The sequence below is a fragment of the Suncus etruscus genome, chromosome X (assembly GCF_024139225.1).
Source record: "Suncus etruscus isolate mSunEtr1 chromosome X, mSunEtr1.pri.cur, whole genome shotgun sequence".
Classification (NCBI taxonomy): Eukaryota; Metazoa; Chordata; class Mammalia; order Eulipotyphla; family Soricidae; genus Suncus; species Suncus etruscus.
The window spans coordinates 39310232-39327644 of NC_064868.1; the positions used below are offsets into that span (position 1 = coordinate 39310232).

General features: G+C 38.9%; 1 protein-coding gene across 1 annotated transcript in view; it reads left to right on the top strand.

The window, feature by feature from the left end:
• The first annotated feature begins 894 nt into the window (after positions 1 to 894).
• SYTL5 (synaptotagmin like 5) overlaps positions 895 to 17413 on the top strand; it is a 438357-nt gene continuing 421838 nt past the window's right edge. The window contains exon 1 of the mRNA XM_049767126.1: positions 895 to 1009. The gene's annotated coding sequence lies outside the window, so the exon portion shown is untranslated. The remainder of the gene's footprint in view (positions 1010 to 17413) is intronic.

The following is a 17413-nucleotide window of genomic DNA, read 5'->3' on the forward strand; positions in this document are numbered from 1 at the left end:
AGCAGAACTTCCAGCCCATGTTTTCTGGAAACTTTAATTTACATCCTGGCATGCATGGTTTCTTTATTGCCCCAACACAGTTTGCTTAGTGTCTGTGTTACTCTTCCCACCCAACATCAGAGTAAGAGGGTCTCATTACCGTCACCTGGGACCCTTTATCTCCACTGAACTGTTCCAGACCTTGAAGACAGGTCCTTGTCTAATATAGCCATCCCCACAAGGTGAAATATCCAAGCCAGGAGAATAATCTGGGCATTGGCTTCTGTGTGCATTAGAGAGACCACATACATATAAACCACCTAGTAGGCCTTGGCATTACCAAATCCATCAGGTGAGTGCGAGTGTATCAGGTGTGTGAGTGGGGGGAGGGGGGAGGGTCCTCTGCAAAGTCTGAAAAGGCCTGAAAGAGAGGAGATCTATGGAAAAGGGATCCCCCTTGGAAGCTTGAAGAGCCAGCTGCACCAGTCTCTGACCTGGATGGATTCCAGTGCACAGAAAGAGGGAGAGCAAGGGTGGTGGGCTGGGCAGGGCTGGTCATGCATCCTAAGGCTACCTGAAAGAGACCCCTGGGTAGGGTATATCCAGATGACACATGGGAGGTAGGTTGCGCTCAGACGGGCAACCCAGGGGCAGCAGACTGGAACAGGTTGATAAAGAGTGGGGATTCAGGACAGAGACACTCTTCTTGCTGTGCTTGATGAACTGTGCCTGGCGGGATTTGGCGCCGCCGCCTGGGGGCGTCGGGCAGGGAGCCCTGCGGATCCGGGCGGTGGGAGACAGACCTCCTCAAGCGCGCTCTACCGGGTACCTGCCTGCTGGGGGCGGCTTAGAAGCAGGGAGAGAGGCGGGCGCCGAGCTCGTGAGTCACTCCGCTCCCCCGGGTTAGTAGCGGGTCTTCGCATCGCGCATGGGGTCTCTGCATTGCATTTACAGCCTTGGTGCCTCACGCCCGAGTGCACCGCACCTCCAAAGACTGTACTCGCTGCCTCTCCGTCTAGGCGAGGGTCTGGTAAGTTTTTCCTCTTGGGATGCCTCGTCGCTTGGGTGGAGTCGAGGGTGGTATGTGTGTGTGGGGTGGTAGTGGTGGTTTCCTTCTTCCTTTGCTTCCACCGAAGGGGTTCTCTCCGATGGAGATAGAAAGTTAGATATGTAAAACGCAGTAGAGAAAATCTCAGCCGTGCTCAGACCCCAAACAAGCCAAACTCTGCTTTGATTTTTTTTTTTTATCTCCCCAATATCCGCAAATATCCGGACAGACGTTCATGGGACTAGAAAGGTTTGATTGGATTCCTGTGGTCCCCCCATCCAACCTCTTCCCCTTGCCTCATGGGTGATTTCCAGAGGTTTGGCATGAGGATTCCAGCTGAAATCCCTGGCCAGAGCGGTGTCCTTCGTTTTCTAAGAAGTGGCAGATGTTTTACTTTCGCGAATTGCCCCCCAGCCTCCCCCACGCAGCAGGACGAGCGGAAGGTAACTGCAGCTGCTGCATCTCCTCACCATAGACGCCACGACAGTGTTGAAACAAGTCATGGAAGTGGTCTATTGGATATTATTTTATTTGGAATGTATTGAAGTTTGGGCAAATTTTAGGAATCTAATGTTGGTTTTATTTTCCCGATTCCAGAGATGTTTCAGGACCTATTTTCTTTGCAAGAAAATCAATGAAGCCCCATTCTGTTTATTATAAAGCTTTATTTAATATTAGCTACCTGTGAGTTTTTCTACCTGTGTGTAGGGAGGGTGCCCTAACTGTCTGCTTTTAAAAAATGTGCTTCTTGCTTTTTCTATCATTGAGTCTGAAGGTGGTTTTGTGACTATAAAAGAGGTACTAATTATTTGCTGTCATTTTTGCTTAAAAGCGGAGAAGGAGAGAAGGTCCAGGGATGTGCATTTGTGCCTTCTTGAGCACTGGGTGCTTTATCATCAATATTTTGGGGGTGCTGCCATGCTGACAGGTGGTCTTAATTCACAGCACAAAAGTTGCTTTTACACAAACATCGCAAGTAACCCCTTGTCCTTCACTAAACTATGTCTTTATTCTGTTTCCCTGGAAGAAAGAGAAATAATATTTCTGGTAGTTAATTGAGCTTCCTATCAAAAATTCCTGTTTTCTGACTTGTCATTTGGCTTATACCCGCCTGCTCTTGAAAGAAAATTAATAAATTCTCTGGTGTTTAGTCAGATTACAGGATAACTTTTTCTAGAATTGAGTGGAAGCTTTGATGATCCTCAGCTTTAAGGCCCTTTCCCCGTATCAAATCTCAAATGAATACATAAGGTCTCCCACCTGACTGATAGCAACTTCTCAGCATCTCTCAGCTTTAGCTCCTTCTCTCTTGTTATTCTTAATTTATATACCAAGATAGTAAAATATCTCGGTAGGAAGGAGAAGTGTCTTATTTATTCATTATTTATCTCTGGATACTACTATAGTAGTATCTGTTGAAATAATGAATAAATGGTTTTTCCCAGGTTGGATTTACCATTTTAGGATACAACCTGTGTTTGCGCCCAAACCGCTTTTAGAATCCAGGCTTTTTTTTTTTTTTCAGTATTTGGGCCACACTCAGTGGCACTCAGGGGTTACTCCTGGCTCTACACTCATAAATTACTCCTGTAACATATATGGCATTTTTAAAGTAATTTGTGGAGTGTGTTAAATTTTAGAGATTGCATGTAGAAAGAAAAATATAGGAGTATAGTTTCCAATATATTAAGTATAAGTCAGCTACTGGAATAAGCACTCAATAAATATGACCTATGGGCAATTATTAGGATTAAAAACTTCAGTTTTCACAGCAAGTGGAAAGGATTTACCAAGAAGAACCTAGTAGTCTGGCGCTTATATATTAAAATGTTGATTTAAATGTTTTTTGTGTTTTCAATTTAGATCTTAGGTTGCCCCGTTCAGACTTCTTACAGGAGGGACAAGAAGAAGGTAAAAACAGGTGATGGCTATTGACGGTTTAAGTTCATAGATATTTTTGCTGCCTCACCTATTCCTGTACTACCAAAAGTAGTACACATACTACTAAAAGTGTCCAAGATTATCTCTAGAATACACCAAAACAATTAATGTTGATGCATGAAAAAGAGAGCACATATTATTGCCAATGTTATTCCTTGACTCCCTTTTCCAGTAGCAGTCCTGAAATATTTATCAGTGGAATCAGGTCTTGGGACATTGTTGCTAAGCCAGAAACGGATATTTTAACAATTCCAGGATCCAGTGCCTAATAATTCTCACTAGTTAAAAAATGAAATAGACTAGTAGAATTTCTCTCACTTTGGTTTGCTTTAAAATCACCTGGGGGAAATTTCGTATATTAATTTGGGGGGCAGAGCTCCAAACCACTTAAGCTTGAACATTGGAAATGGGATCTAGTGTCATAATTTTTAAAACTCCCAAGATGACTCCAGTGTGCCCCTGAGTTTGAAGACTCTTAATATGCTTTGCCTGACATAATCAAGTACTAGGTAGAGCCCCCAAGTTTGCATTTTAGCCAGTAAGTATTCAGGTGCCAATGCTGCTGTCCATATAGGACAATAATTTTTGAACCACTACTTTATTACATTTTTAGACTTTGTTATTGCATTAAATTGGTTCATTACATTATTACTGAAGATGTGGTTTATTTATGATTTTTGCTGTCTTAATCCTGATAGTGTCACACTTTTTCATTTGACAAGTTTAATTACGTTTTCTGTTCACAAGGCAAAGAACAAGTAAATGGGAGTAAATGAAGCATTAAGTAGATAGAAGTGAATGGAAACAGAGGCTATACAGAATATTATTCCTTTAATCCTGAAGCTAAAAAGCAGCTTGCTCCTATACTAGATCAAAGATGATCTTACAAGACTAGTTGCTTATTTTCTGTATGTAATTTTGAGGGATTATTTATTCTAGAGATTGTACAGTTTCAAGTGTGTCTGGTTTCAGCCTAAGCAAGCAACTCACACAATCATATATTCAAGGTCCAAGGGAAAGCAAAATTAAAATACAGGCTACTTGTGGAACTGGAGAAATAGTACAGCCATAAGGCATTTGCTTTGCATGTACCTGACCCAGCTTTTATCCTCATGATCCCATATGGTCTATTGAGCTTGCACAGAGTGATTCCTGAATGAGGAGCCACTGGTAACCCTTGACCACCATTGGGTATGCCCCCTCAAACAAACAAACAAACAAACAAACAAAAAAACAAATAAATAAATAAAATAAGGCTACTTGAGACCTATACCAATAACTAGAATATTAACTAACATCTAACAATAAATCTAACAATAACTAGCATTTCTACCTTATTCTGCTAGCCAACCCAAGTTGCATGGTCTAGTCAGAGCCACAGTGTCAGGTCTCTAAAGTTACCCTTGGACAGAAATGACCAGCTCTGAGACTGAAATAAAATAATATGAGCAGCTTAATCTTCTCAGGTGAGTTCCAACTACAGGGCTGAAAACTCTGGGTCTTTTCTTGTCAATGGAATTGGGCCACATAACCCTGTACACAACCTACCACTGAAAAGTTTGGCAAGAGAACCCATGAGCTGATATACAGAATTGAGTTTAAGGGCAAGAGAGAGAGGGGGGGGAGGGGGGAGGGGGGGGAGGGGGGGAGAGGGGGAGAGGGAGAGGGAGAGGGAGAGAGAGAGGGGGGGGAGGGGGGAGAGGGGGAGGGGGAGAGGGGGGGGAGGGGGGAGAGGGGGAGGGGGAGGGAGAGAGAGGAGGGGGGGGAGGGGGGGGAGAGGGGGGAGGGGGGAGAGGGGGAGGGGGAGAGGGAGAGAGAAAGAAAGGAAAGAAAGAAAGAAAGAAAGAAAGAAAGAAAGAAAGAAAGAAAGAACGAAAGAAAGAAAGAAAGAAAGAGAAGAAAGAAAGAAAGAACGAAAGAAAGAAAGAAAGAAAGAGAAAGAAAGAAAGAAAGAAAGAAAGAAAGAAAAATGGAAAGAAAGAAGAAAGAAAGAAAAGAAAGAAAGAAAGAAAGAAAGAAAGAAAGAAAGAAAGAAAGAAAAGGAGGAGGAGGAGGAGGAGGTAAATAAGTACATGTGCCCAACCCAGTTTTGATCTCTAGCTATGTGCTCAGCAGTTACTCCTGGGGGTGATCGGGGCACCATATAGAATGCTGAGGATTGAACCTGAGTCTGCTGTGTGCAAGGTGATTGTCTTTCCGCTGTACTATCACTCTGCTCCCCATAAGGAGGTTACTTTTATCTTCAAGGCTCCCACCTTTCCCGATATTCTTATAGGGTGTTGCCAATAATTGATAGTGTACCTCTAATCATTTTCAGGGAAAGCTTTGACCTGCCATATTTTCAGCTTGATTACATCATCTGCTTAGGGCAGACAATCTCAACTTTGATGATGGAGTCCCTAAATTGCCAGTGACCAATGACTTTAGCCTATAAAATAATATAACACATTCTGCTTATCCTGATTTCTTGCTCATCAAATCAACCTTACAATTGTTCAACCTTAGCTTGTCCATGTTCTTTGCCTTTAGGGAGAGAATAACCTGGTCAGGCTGTCTGGTTTTCTCCAAAACGTCTTTCTCCTTGTGATTTATTAAGCTCCCACTTTAAACCCTTCTGGCTTTTGTGGGTGTGAGTCAGCTTCTAGCACCTTCAATCCTTATAAATGCAGGGACACTGATAAAATCAGTTCTCTGAAATTGTAATCCTCAATGCCAGGCCCAAGGATGATTCACCAGAGTAAATTAATACCAGCTCATATTTACTAATCATTTTCTCCACACCAGACACCGTGCAATTTTATTTGCATTGTTTCAGTTAATCTTCATAACAACTTTGTGAGGACATACATTTTTATTTATTATTGTTTTGGGGCAACACCCAACTGTGTTTGAGGCTTATTTCTGGCTCTGTGCTCAGCATCATTCCAGGTAGGGATTGGGGGACTGGCCTTACTGTCGTGTGGAAAAATAACCCAAGGTTATCAGTATAGGAAACAAACATTTGACTCCTATACTATTTCTCCAGCCTTGTTAGAGAGTACTTTTATTTCCATTATATAAATTGGGGTGAGATTAACACATTTTTCTCCAGATTCAATGAGTACTGTGACCAAAATTTCAACCCACTCAATATTCTTTCTGACCTTTTCCCTCAATGACAGAAACCAGTGTTATTTTAGGCAGTGACGCAGTGACGTCTTCAATGAATCTGTTTTCTTTCAGCTCTTACACATATATAATTTATGGTTCCTATAATCAATTGCTGCTAGTGACATATAATTGCATTGACTAAGACTTTAAGGAAGCCTTCTATTTTTCATTTGATTTTTGAGCCACACCCAGCAAATTGTTAGAACAGAAATGCATAACAGATAATCTGGCCTGAGATGGTAGGTATTATGAAATACTAAGCCAGCTCCTTTCCATTAATTCTTGCTTTCCATTTGAACATATTGGTTTACTATTTATTTTCAGTTCTTTTTATTTTATTTTTTGGACCATGCATTATTGTGTTCATGGGTTACTTCTGGCCCTGTGGTCAGGAATTATGGCAAGATTATATGGGATGCTGGAGATCAAACCCAAGTCAACCTTGTGCAAAGTAGATACCCTACCAACTCTACTAATGTTCACCCCTTTTTATCATTTTAATTAATTTGTTTTGTTTCTTCCCTTCCACACAACACAATGGTGCTCAGGGCTTACTCCTAGCTCTGCACTCAGAAATTATTTCTGGTGGTAGTCAGGGGATCATGTAGGGTGCTAGGGACTGAACATGGGTGAGCCATGTGTGAAGCAAGTGTTCTACCCACTATATTATATATAAGCCCTAATAGTCTGCTGTTTTATTTGGGGGGGTGTTTGGTAGGATTATACTTGGCAGTACTTACTCCTAGTTCTGTGTTCAGGGATCACTCCTTGCAAGCTTTGTGGACTATATGTGATGCTAGTCTTTGAACTAGGGTTGGTTATATTCAAGACAAATGCCCTACATGTTGGACTATTGCTTTGCTTCCCTGAAATGCATTTTATATTGTCTACTCCTCAGAAATTCTCATGTTTAGAAGGATTAAGCCCTAATTGCCTGCAATTGTGACCAACAGTAAAACACAACTTTGTATTGATTTTTTCTCTTTATCCGTTTTCTTTGTCTAACATCTATTTCTAATTTCCCATGATCTCTTTCTAAAATAAATCACTTGCAATGCATACCCTATTCTCAGGGCCCATATTCCCAGAATAACTCAAGTCAAGCCATTGTTAAACCTTGTGTTAAGCAGTACTAATGAAACCAGCATATACAGAGATATTTATGTCTCATATATAATGAATCAGTATGCTGTCCTTGGTGTACAAAGATTATACTAGATTGTGAAACTTGATAGTGTCAATTTTTGGTTTTGGACCACACAGCACTATGCTCAGGGAATAATACTTCGTTATGCCTCCATGAATTACTCCTGGTGGTGCTCAAGACTGATGGGATGATGGGTAAATCTGGAGCTTTCCTCTGGTGGGAAAAAGGAGTGGAATCCTGTAGATACACTGGCATTACTGTAGAAGAAAAAACGTATTCTCAGAGATAATATTGGTTTCAGAACTCAAGAAAAAATGGTTTTCCTGCCTGCTGACTAAATTAAAAGACTGCTCAAGTGTATAGTGAAGCTTGCAGACTACAATTATTATGTAGATCATGGTAGCTTTTTATTCATCCCAAAGCCCCTTTCAAAGAGTTATTACTATTACTGAGCTCTTGACCTCTTAATGTTTGTTCACTGAGCTACACAAAAATAACTTGTCCCAGTTTGAAATGGTATAAGCATTATTAGGTGCTTAGATAGTTTCATTTGTTGTCTCCATAATAGCCACCAATTGATGAATTGATTGGATTATTATTGGGTCTCTTTTCCTACAACTAGTGATGGATTTTAATGAACTTTATTTTTTAGAAGTTCGGAAATATTGTGAAGACAGTACAGAAAGTTTCCGTACATTTGCACCCGATTTTCCCTGTTATTAACAGTTTATATCACTGTTTGTTTCTTACAGTTAACAAACACATATGGAGAAGTCATCCTGTCCATTAATTTTTGTTCATTGTCCGACCTTATGTGTAATCATCTTATTTCTTTAGCTTCCTCTTGTCTTTTCTTTTTGAAAATGCTCTGTATGTATTTGGAGAGTGACATATATTACTCCTATGTCAACCAAATGGGATTTGTCTGGTGTTTTTCTCATGACTAAATTGGAGTTAAAGGTTTTGTGTTCAAAGAGCAGAGAAGTACCATTCACATCACAATATATTAGGAATATAAACTACAAACATGACTTATAAGTGTTGATGTTAATCATATGCATTTAGCTGAATTAATGTTAGAGATCTCCACTGCAACTTACTTTATCCCCTACCCCATTTATGCTGTTCTCCTTAGGAGACATGACCATGCTCCACGCACATTTACAGGATGGAGAGTTATGCTGCATGTTTCAATTTTATTTTTTGAGGGTCCATACACAACTATGCTCAGGGGTTACTCCTGGTTCTGCACTCATAAACTACTCCTGGTAATATTCTGGGGGAACATATGGGATGTCAGAGATTGAACCTGGGTCTGCTGCATGCAAGGCAAATGCCCTACCCACTGTATCATCACTCCAGTCTCTAGGGATTATGCCCAGCTATCTTCCTAGCACATTTTCCATGTTTGAGGGTAGAGGGAGTGTAGATAAATTATCTAGAGTGATGTATGGTGGGATCTGTCTCTTCTCCCCTCCTCATTTGCTTATTCAGCAAGATGTGTACATTTGTATAGATTTACAATAATTAATTGAAATCAAATAATCCAGATCCTGAGCTTTGGTAACTGACTATGGTTAGCTTCTAAGCACAGAGAAGTGCAAAACCAATGATGACACATGGATTTTGCTTCACCATTTGTCTATATAATTTTTCTGATGTTTCAATTTGGGGGGAGTAATTTACAACTAAAGAAATAATGCGACAATATTGTAAGGAAAATATAGCCATCAAAGAGCACTGCAATTTTTCTAATTTCTTTCCATCATAGGCTCCTTATCCCTTAACAGGTATCTTATATCTCCCAAAATTGTCAATGCCTATATTAGTATGTGTCCATCTGTTATTCTGCTTCTTTACATTCTAATGAGAAGAGTCAGCAATAGCAACAGATAGCAACAGAATAGAGAAACAAAAATAAGAGTGGGAAGGACAATAGCAGACCAAAGATGATTAGGTCAGTCCTAGCATTCTTAATCACTATTTGCTTCGGAAACCATTTCTTCAAGTATTTTTTTTTCTGGTAGAGTTTTATCACATGTGTAAGTTTTCAATACCCTGATTATTAAGCAGTTTGGCTCTATTACTCAAGTTTTATTATTGGGAATCCCAAATCCTCTCTGTCCAGTTTAAGGATAAAGATTTATTTGAATGTATATTGTTTCATGTCCCAATTCTGATTTTAGTAGCTTGACTTCATAGTAGATGACTCAGTAGTTCTTTTTCCCACTAAACAGGAACATCTTTTTATTTCTGAAGTTGAACTGGGGACTCTATCATTCAGGAAAGTATTTGAAGAAGTGATGAATGTAGAGGTGATATATGTAAAATCATTTAAATTTGTACATTTTTGTTCTTGCTCCTCTGCCCTCTACACGGGAACATATCAAAGAGGATGTGAGACATTGTGCAAAGCTAAATTATTCCTTGCAGTTGTACCAGTTGAAGCCATTGGCTATTGTGCTGCATCCCATGTGAAGCACACTGAATTGCATGTGATAACAGAGAAATGCTAAACCCAAGCATACCTTATTTATCTTTTACCTTAGAGATTTAAGATCAAAACAAATGCTTGTTTTTACATGCTACTGAAATGTCAGGCTGGCTGTGTCACATTTTGCTGATAATAACTGATAACAGGGAGTTTAAAGAATCTTAGCAGAGAGGGGTAGAACAGAGAATTGGTTTGGACCAGGAAAATTGCTAATTGGACCAGTGGGCATTTCTAGTAGAAATGTCACTGCTATTGGGAGACCTTAACATAAAGAAGCTTCCCCATTGCTCTCCAGGGAACCAAGTGCCTCCTAATGCTTTGCAAGAATTCCTTGAATTCCTCATTCCTCTTAGGACCTTAGCTGTAAAGGAGATTGGAAGCTTTTCAGGTTCTACAGAACACGTAAAACTTCTAGGGGGGTTGAGATGAGTTTGTAGGAGTTTATCTACAGTATTTTCCCTATAGAGGCCTCTTTCTTTCAGGATTGTTAATATGTTAATTCTCCTGGGATTTGAAATCAATGGCCTCAGAATTCTGGAGTCTTTTATTTCTAGACTTGCTGTGGCAGTCTTAGTATTCAGGAAGTGATTTGCATCTGGTGGGGATGATTGAAGGTATCCTTTTACTCTTATTAAAATTGGCACTGATACAGCATTTTATTTAAATTACTTGGGCATTTTAAAAAAGAATATTTTTCAAAATGAGTAAAAAGCCATGAGCATATGAAAAAGAAATTTCTTGCTGTGATGTGGGGAATATGTAGCAGAAGAAAAGCATTCTCATCTGTGTCAAATGCAAGTACTAGTGATCTAAATACTGAAATGGTTGTCTATTGGGGCGATTACTTTTTGTTTTGTTTCTTGGCCTTACCCAAGGATGTTCAGGATGTTCAAGGATCACTCTTAGTGGGCTCAGGAGACCTTGTGGAGTGCTGAGGATAAAACATCATGCAAGATTAGCAACCTGCCTGCTGTACTATTTCTCAGGTACCATATTGTAATGACTTTTTTGTTGTTTTGAGGCTGCACTGAGTGATGCTCAGGAGTTACTCCTGGTTCTGTAGTCAGGAATTACTCCTGGCATTGTTTGGGGACTATATGAAAATCCAGAAATAGAACCTGGGTCAGCTGTGTGCAAAGAGAACATCTAATGTTATTGCCCCTTGTAGTAATTTCTAAGTTTACCCTTTCTCTTCAATTCTACTGCAAGCATGGAGGGCCCCTGAAGTGTCTGTCTGGTCTAAGATTCCCTGACATTATTGATTGATGTAAGGCATTCTTATCATATGAAAAGATTTTACATGTAGGTGTATTGATTTGTAAAGCCTCCAATGTGAGAACAGTTGTGTGGAATAGTTTTTGTTTTCTTTAACATTTGGAAGGCCTCATTTCAACTAAATATTTATTGAAATGTTTTGGTGACTTTTATATGTTTTAAATTAATAGGCAAAACCATGCTGTTGCTAACACTACAGACATGAAAAAAGATTCTATTTGTGCAGTATTTTAAGGACTAATTTTCAGATATCTGGATGAGGTAGGAGCAAATTCAGATGAGCCTATCATAAAAATGAAAGAAGGCAGTATGATGAAAAATGGATGCCTGCAAACTCTAAAGGACACAGGTGACATTGTCTCTATTGTTATTAAAATGTTGCATTGGGAGGAAATGAGTGTGTCATTCTGACAACAAAATGCTACCTGCTTAAGATGGTTTTAAATCTATTTTATGACTATTACACGAATTCTTTTACTGTTCATTTCTTCTTCATTAAGGAATGAGCAAACTGATTTTTACCTTTGAAATTTTAGAGCTGAGACAACCACTTTAAAATACATTTACCATTATCCTTGCCTGCTCTAGCTTAGGACTGACAGCGGTTTGATCCTCTGGCATCCCATATGGTCCCCCAAGCCAGGAGCGATTTCTGAGCGCATAGCCAGGAGTAATCCCTAAGCGTCATGGATGTGGTGCCCAAATAAAACAAAAACAAAAACAAACAAACAAAAAGAGGAAGAGGTGCAGAGACCAGAGCGATAGTGTAGCGACCGGAGCGGTGGTGCAGTGGTAGAGCGTTTGCCTTGCATGTGGATGACCCAGGACAGACCTTAATTCGGTCTCTGGCGTCCCATATGGTCCCTCAAACCAGGAGTGATTTTTGAGCACATAGCCAGGTATAAGTCCTGAGCATCACCAGTGTGGCCCCCCAAAAGAAGTAGAGGTGCAAAATAAGAAGTTATGATACCCCAACATGCCAAGAACTCCTGACATATTTGTAACATTCATCACATTTTATGACCTTACCTCCCTTATTTCTATCCCCTTGAGTACTATCAGCCCTGAGAAGGATCCCTTTCCTTTTCTTAGAATAATTGCTCCAGTTATGTTTCCTTTTTTTTCAGTTTCCCTAAACTGAGTTGTTTAACACACTGGAATTAAGCAAACATGGAAGTTAGGATATTCTGACAAGCTTGTAACCTACATTATGTTTCCATTCTACTTTGAAAAATCTAATTTCTGGTCGGTCCTGAGTTTATCTACTCAGCCAGAAATGTCCCTGTTCAAGGCTATCTGCTAATTTTGCAGGACTGTGCTGTCTCAAAACTGTAGTTACTAAGTCTCAAAACTGGGAGAAAATTCCAAAGAAAAAGAATGTGAAATGATTAGAATTTAGCAGTTAATGTTTTAGTTTTAAAGGGAGGAGGTTGACAGTAATAAAATAAATCTTAGCTTAGGGAAGGAGTGGGGTTGTTGGTACTTGATGGGTTGTTGAAGTACAAGTCTTTCTACTTTGTGTTTTGTCATACTTGGGCTTACTGAATGCAGTTCCCACCTGCATACATTTGTTCTCAGTTGTACTTTCTGCACTGCCTTTTATTGAAAACTGAGATATGTCTTTGCTGTTTCAAATGGTCTGGGTTTTTCAGTCTCAGAAATTGAAGGATGGGCTGCATTGTCGCTCCTTATTTAGCCAACAATGTGGCTATTTTAGATGTGGGAAATCACTTTCCTCTCCCAGTGTTCAAATGCCACTAGTTTGTTCTGATTGTCTCGTGTCCCCTCACTTTTATGATCACACAAACCTTGTCCATACAGTCACGATGTGACTTTGAGGTGTTCCTTTACTTATATATTTACTTACATATGTATTTTATTATAGATATATATTTTCACTGAACTTTAGTGCCCCAATTAATATTATGGCATCAATAGTTAATAACATAGTAATGATGCTCATTAAATGAGATGCCACATATAATACATAATGTGCTTGAGCAGAGCAGATACCTATCACATGTATTTTCTTTTGTAATTCTTTTATAACTTGATCAAATATACAAGAGTGCCCTAATGCATGAATATTTATTATATGGCCTATGAACATATTCTAATCTGTAAATAAAACATAATTATGACTTTGTTATTGTGCCACACCCAGTGGTGCTCAGAGTTTGCTCCTGGCTCCGAATTCAGGAATTACTTCCAGCAGTGCTCAGTGGACCCTATAAAATGTCAAGGAATAAAACCTGGGTCATCTGTATGCAAGGCATACAGATAGTACCTGCTGTATTAACTCTCTCTAGTCCCTTATGGCGTATTTTAAACTTTATGATAAGTTTTTCCCTAACTGCCCTGTGGAAAATAACAAAAAAGTACCTCTGCATCTTTTTTGCCATTTATGCCTACCACATATTATCATCTGACACATTACACATTTACTTGTCTATTTGTTGATGCTTGTCCACCTCCTGATATAATTTATGTGCCAAAAGAACAGGGCCTTTGCCATTATTTAATTGATATGCTTTGGGACTCAGGATAAGTTATTTTCTAAAATGAATATAAGGACTAAGACAGATATTAGCCAAGTCAAACCTGGTCTTTTTTCTTTCTTAGTGGGTTTTGCCATAACGTAAACAATTAAAATCTTTTATTGATTTAGCATTACTTTGCAATATTAGGGACTATTGGGAATTTAGATTAACATTCTATATGTATATAATTCTTACTATGTCCATCACAAAATTTCTTGTGCCACACCAACATTAAAAGACCCTTCTATCCATTTCTGCCACCCCTTTCCTTCCCCTCTGATAGTTTTCACCAAGACTAGAAAATTTGCATTTGTTGTTGTTGTTTTCTTGCTTTAGTTATTCATAGTTCATAAGTGAATTCATCCAGTAATTTTGTGTTTTTCCTTACCTATAGAAAACTTTTTTCTTTGCTTTTGTGACACACCTGGTGATGCTCAGGGTTTCCTCCTGGCTTTGAAATCAGGAATTACAAAATTTCGAGTGGTGCTCAGTTATTATATGATATGATAGGAATTGAACTTGGTTTGGACATATGTAAGGCAAATACCTTACCCACTCTACTATCATTCTGGTTCCCTGGAAAACTTTTTGGCCAGTGAATTGATATCACTGGTACATTGGCCACTGAAATATTTCATGCCCATCATGTCATCTCTTACCTTTTAAAAAGTTTCCCCTCTGTATTATTTTACTGTTTATAGAGTGCCTCTCTTTCCCCAAAACTTATCAGTCTCTCTCAACTCTGTTAATTTATTTCTAATTATGCTTTCCCTAATTTCTTTCTCAAACCTTTGCTTCTTTTCTCTCTAATTGGGTGGTTATTGTTTTTATAGCTGCCCTGTCACATTTTCACCAGTAGATGCCAGTATCTGATATGATTTATAGAGCTAGATCTACCATATCTGGAGGAATTCTTTTTCTGGGAAAATGCCCTGCTTTAGAGAATGTAGAAAAAAACCCAAAACATTCTGCTGCAGGAAGTCTGTGTTGAACTTATTTTCCTATAAGAATGTGGAGGGAGGTGTTTCATATTTCTTTTCTTTTCTTTTCCTTTCTTTTTTTTTTTTGGTTTTTCGGGCCACACCCATTTGATGCTCAGGGGTTACTCCTGGCTAAGCGCTCAGAAATTGCCCCTGGCTTGGGGGGACCTTATGGGACGCCGGGGGATTGAACCGCGGTCCTTCCTTGGCTAGCGCTTGCAAGGCAGACACCTTACCTCTAGCGCCACATCGCCGGCCCCATTCATATTTCTTAATAAAAGGCTATTTACAAATACATTTATTCTTTATGGAATCTTTTATGATGAATATGTCTACACATTGAAATCTTGAAAAGGTTCATATATATAATATAAAACTCAATCAAAAAGGATATTAAGTCATTTCATTTCTCACCTATTCAAGGAACTCGTCACACATTTTGGCTGCTTACCAACAAATCCATAGTTCTGATTGGTTACCAATTCACATCTTAGAGAGTTGGGTTTGGTAAAATAGTTTGATATAAGATGATCTAAGCCAAATCAAGATACTTTCAGGAATGAAAGAAGTTGCTATTAATAATTATGCCAACACAGAAGGTATATACTTAGATTATTCTACACTAAGAAAAGAAAATCTAAACCAGAGTGCATAGTTTTCCTAATTAGGTAGGATATGTGAAAAGAAACTTGTCTATGGATAGTATTATTTTCCTGGACTATGCCAAGTCTAGATGTTCTGTTTTGCTACAAGTGTTTTCTTTGGGGAAAAGGGGGGTTTGGGTCACACCCAACAGTGCTCAGGGGTTACTCCTGGCTCTCAGCTCAGAAATCGCTCCTGGCAGGCTCAGAGAACCATATGGGATGCTAGGATTTGAACCATCGTCCTTCTGCATGCAAGAGAAATGCATTACCTCCATGCTATCTCTCCAGCCCCTGCTACAAGTGTTTTTGCCACTATTTTTAGACAATATAAATTTTGCAAACAAAATTCCTCACTTAACTGAAATCTCTTTATTGGCCTGAGTCTATTTTAATGAATTGTGTTAAGATAAATATTATGTCCTCTTGAACTCCCTCTTTAATTAGCTCAGCTAGCAAGAAACTCTCTTACTAACCTTAGAAACTGCATTTTAACTCTAGAGAGAAATATTTAATAAATCCTTTACTCATACGCATTCCTTGGCTGGCAAGGATGTTTTTAAGTTCTGGTATTAAATAATACTCCAAAGAGAAAAACCCTAAGAGAATAAAGCCTTATTTTTTCAGGAAATAAATCCTTTTTATTTGATGAGGTTCAGAAATCACTTGTTTTATGACAGAACACTCATAATTAAGTTGCAAAATTTCTAAGGGTTCAGCTTTATTCCCTTATCTTCAGAACTCCCAGGTAATGGCAAGAATATAAAAATGTATGGCAATGTGAGAGGTATTAGAACTGTTCCTTGACCCAGTTCTTCTGAACAAAATTAATTACTGATATTATAAGGATTTGTTCTTAAGGAAAACAAATCTGTTTAGCTAAGGTATTTGAGACTGATAAAATATTTGGGTGTATACAAAAGCAGTTTGTGTTTATTTTCACTTATCTGGCAGAATTCATTAAAAACTAATCCTTATTGTGTTATATTATGCCACCAATGGATTCTATTCTCCTACATTAGTTATGCCATTCTAACTTTTATCAACTTTTATTAACTTATTATTAACACTCTGAAAGCATGGCTACTACTTCAAACTTTAGAATTCTTATAAACAGTATTCAAGATGGCACAATAAAAATGTCTGGTTCAAGTCTTGTGTAAGATGATTATAGAAAGAAAAGTATTTTATTACTTTTTTGGGGGGTGGCATTCCCGGTGACACTCAGGGGTTACTCCTGGCTATGCCCTCAGAAATCGCTCCTGGCTTGGGGGATCATATGGGATGCCAGATGATCGAATCGCAGTCCATCCTAGGCTAGCGCCAGCAAGGCAGATGCCTTACCACTGTGCCACTGCTCTGGCCTTATTTTATTACTTTAACATCTTATATTGCATAGAGGAAGTAAAAGCATCATCTACTTGCCTGTCTCTATAATCCTCCTCTTATTTAAAATACTTCTATATTGTTTTATTTCCCATCTACTGCTCATGGATAGGGGAAATAGCTTGTTCTCTGAAACCTGAAACTTATACAATTTTATTTTACCTTTTTTGTTGTTGTGGGGCAACTCCTGGTGCTGTTCAGAGGTTATTCCTGGCTTTGTACTCGTGAATTATTTTTTGTGGGCTCTGGGGACCATATGGGATGTCGTGTATCAAACCAGATAAGCAAAGTGCAATGTTAATTCCCTACATGCTGTACTATCTTGCTAACCTCAGAAGCTGATACTTTTTAGTGAATGACTTTAAGAAAAGGACAAGGGGCTGGCCAATCTAGATTCAATACTCAGCACCATGTATGGTTCCTTAGGCCCTACCAGGTTTAAGCCCTGAGCACAGAACCAGGGTAAATCCCTGAGTACTACTGGGCAAGGCCTACAACACCCCAACCCAGAAAAAAAAGAGAAGAACAAGAATATACGTTACTTATTCAACATGACATACCATGGGAAGAGGTGCCTATTTTTCAGAAATTTTACTAGTTCCCTACAAGCATAATTATTCCTTTATACCAGGCACAGGCAGATATGGCTATCTACATTTTTTAGTATTGGATCATAAGTCTCAGTCTTTTAGGAACATGTTGTTTATGGCTACCATAGACCATAGACATGTCAAAAACACTCTCTGGTCAGTTCTAGAAAAAGTTTGCTGACTTTGGTAACTTTCACCTTACACTAGTCTAGCTTAATTTTTTTTTTGTTTCTTTTTGTTTT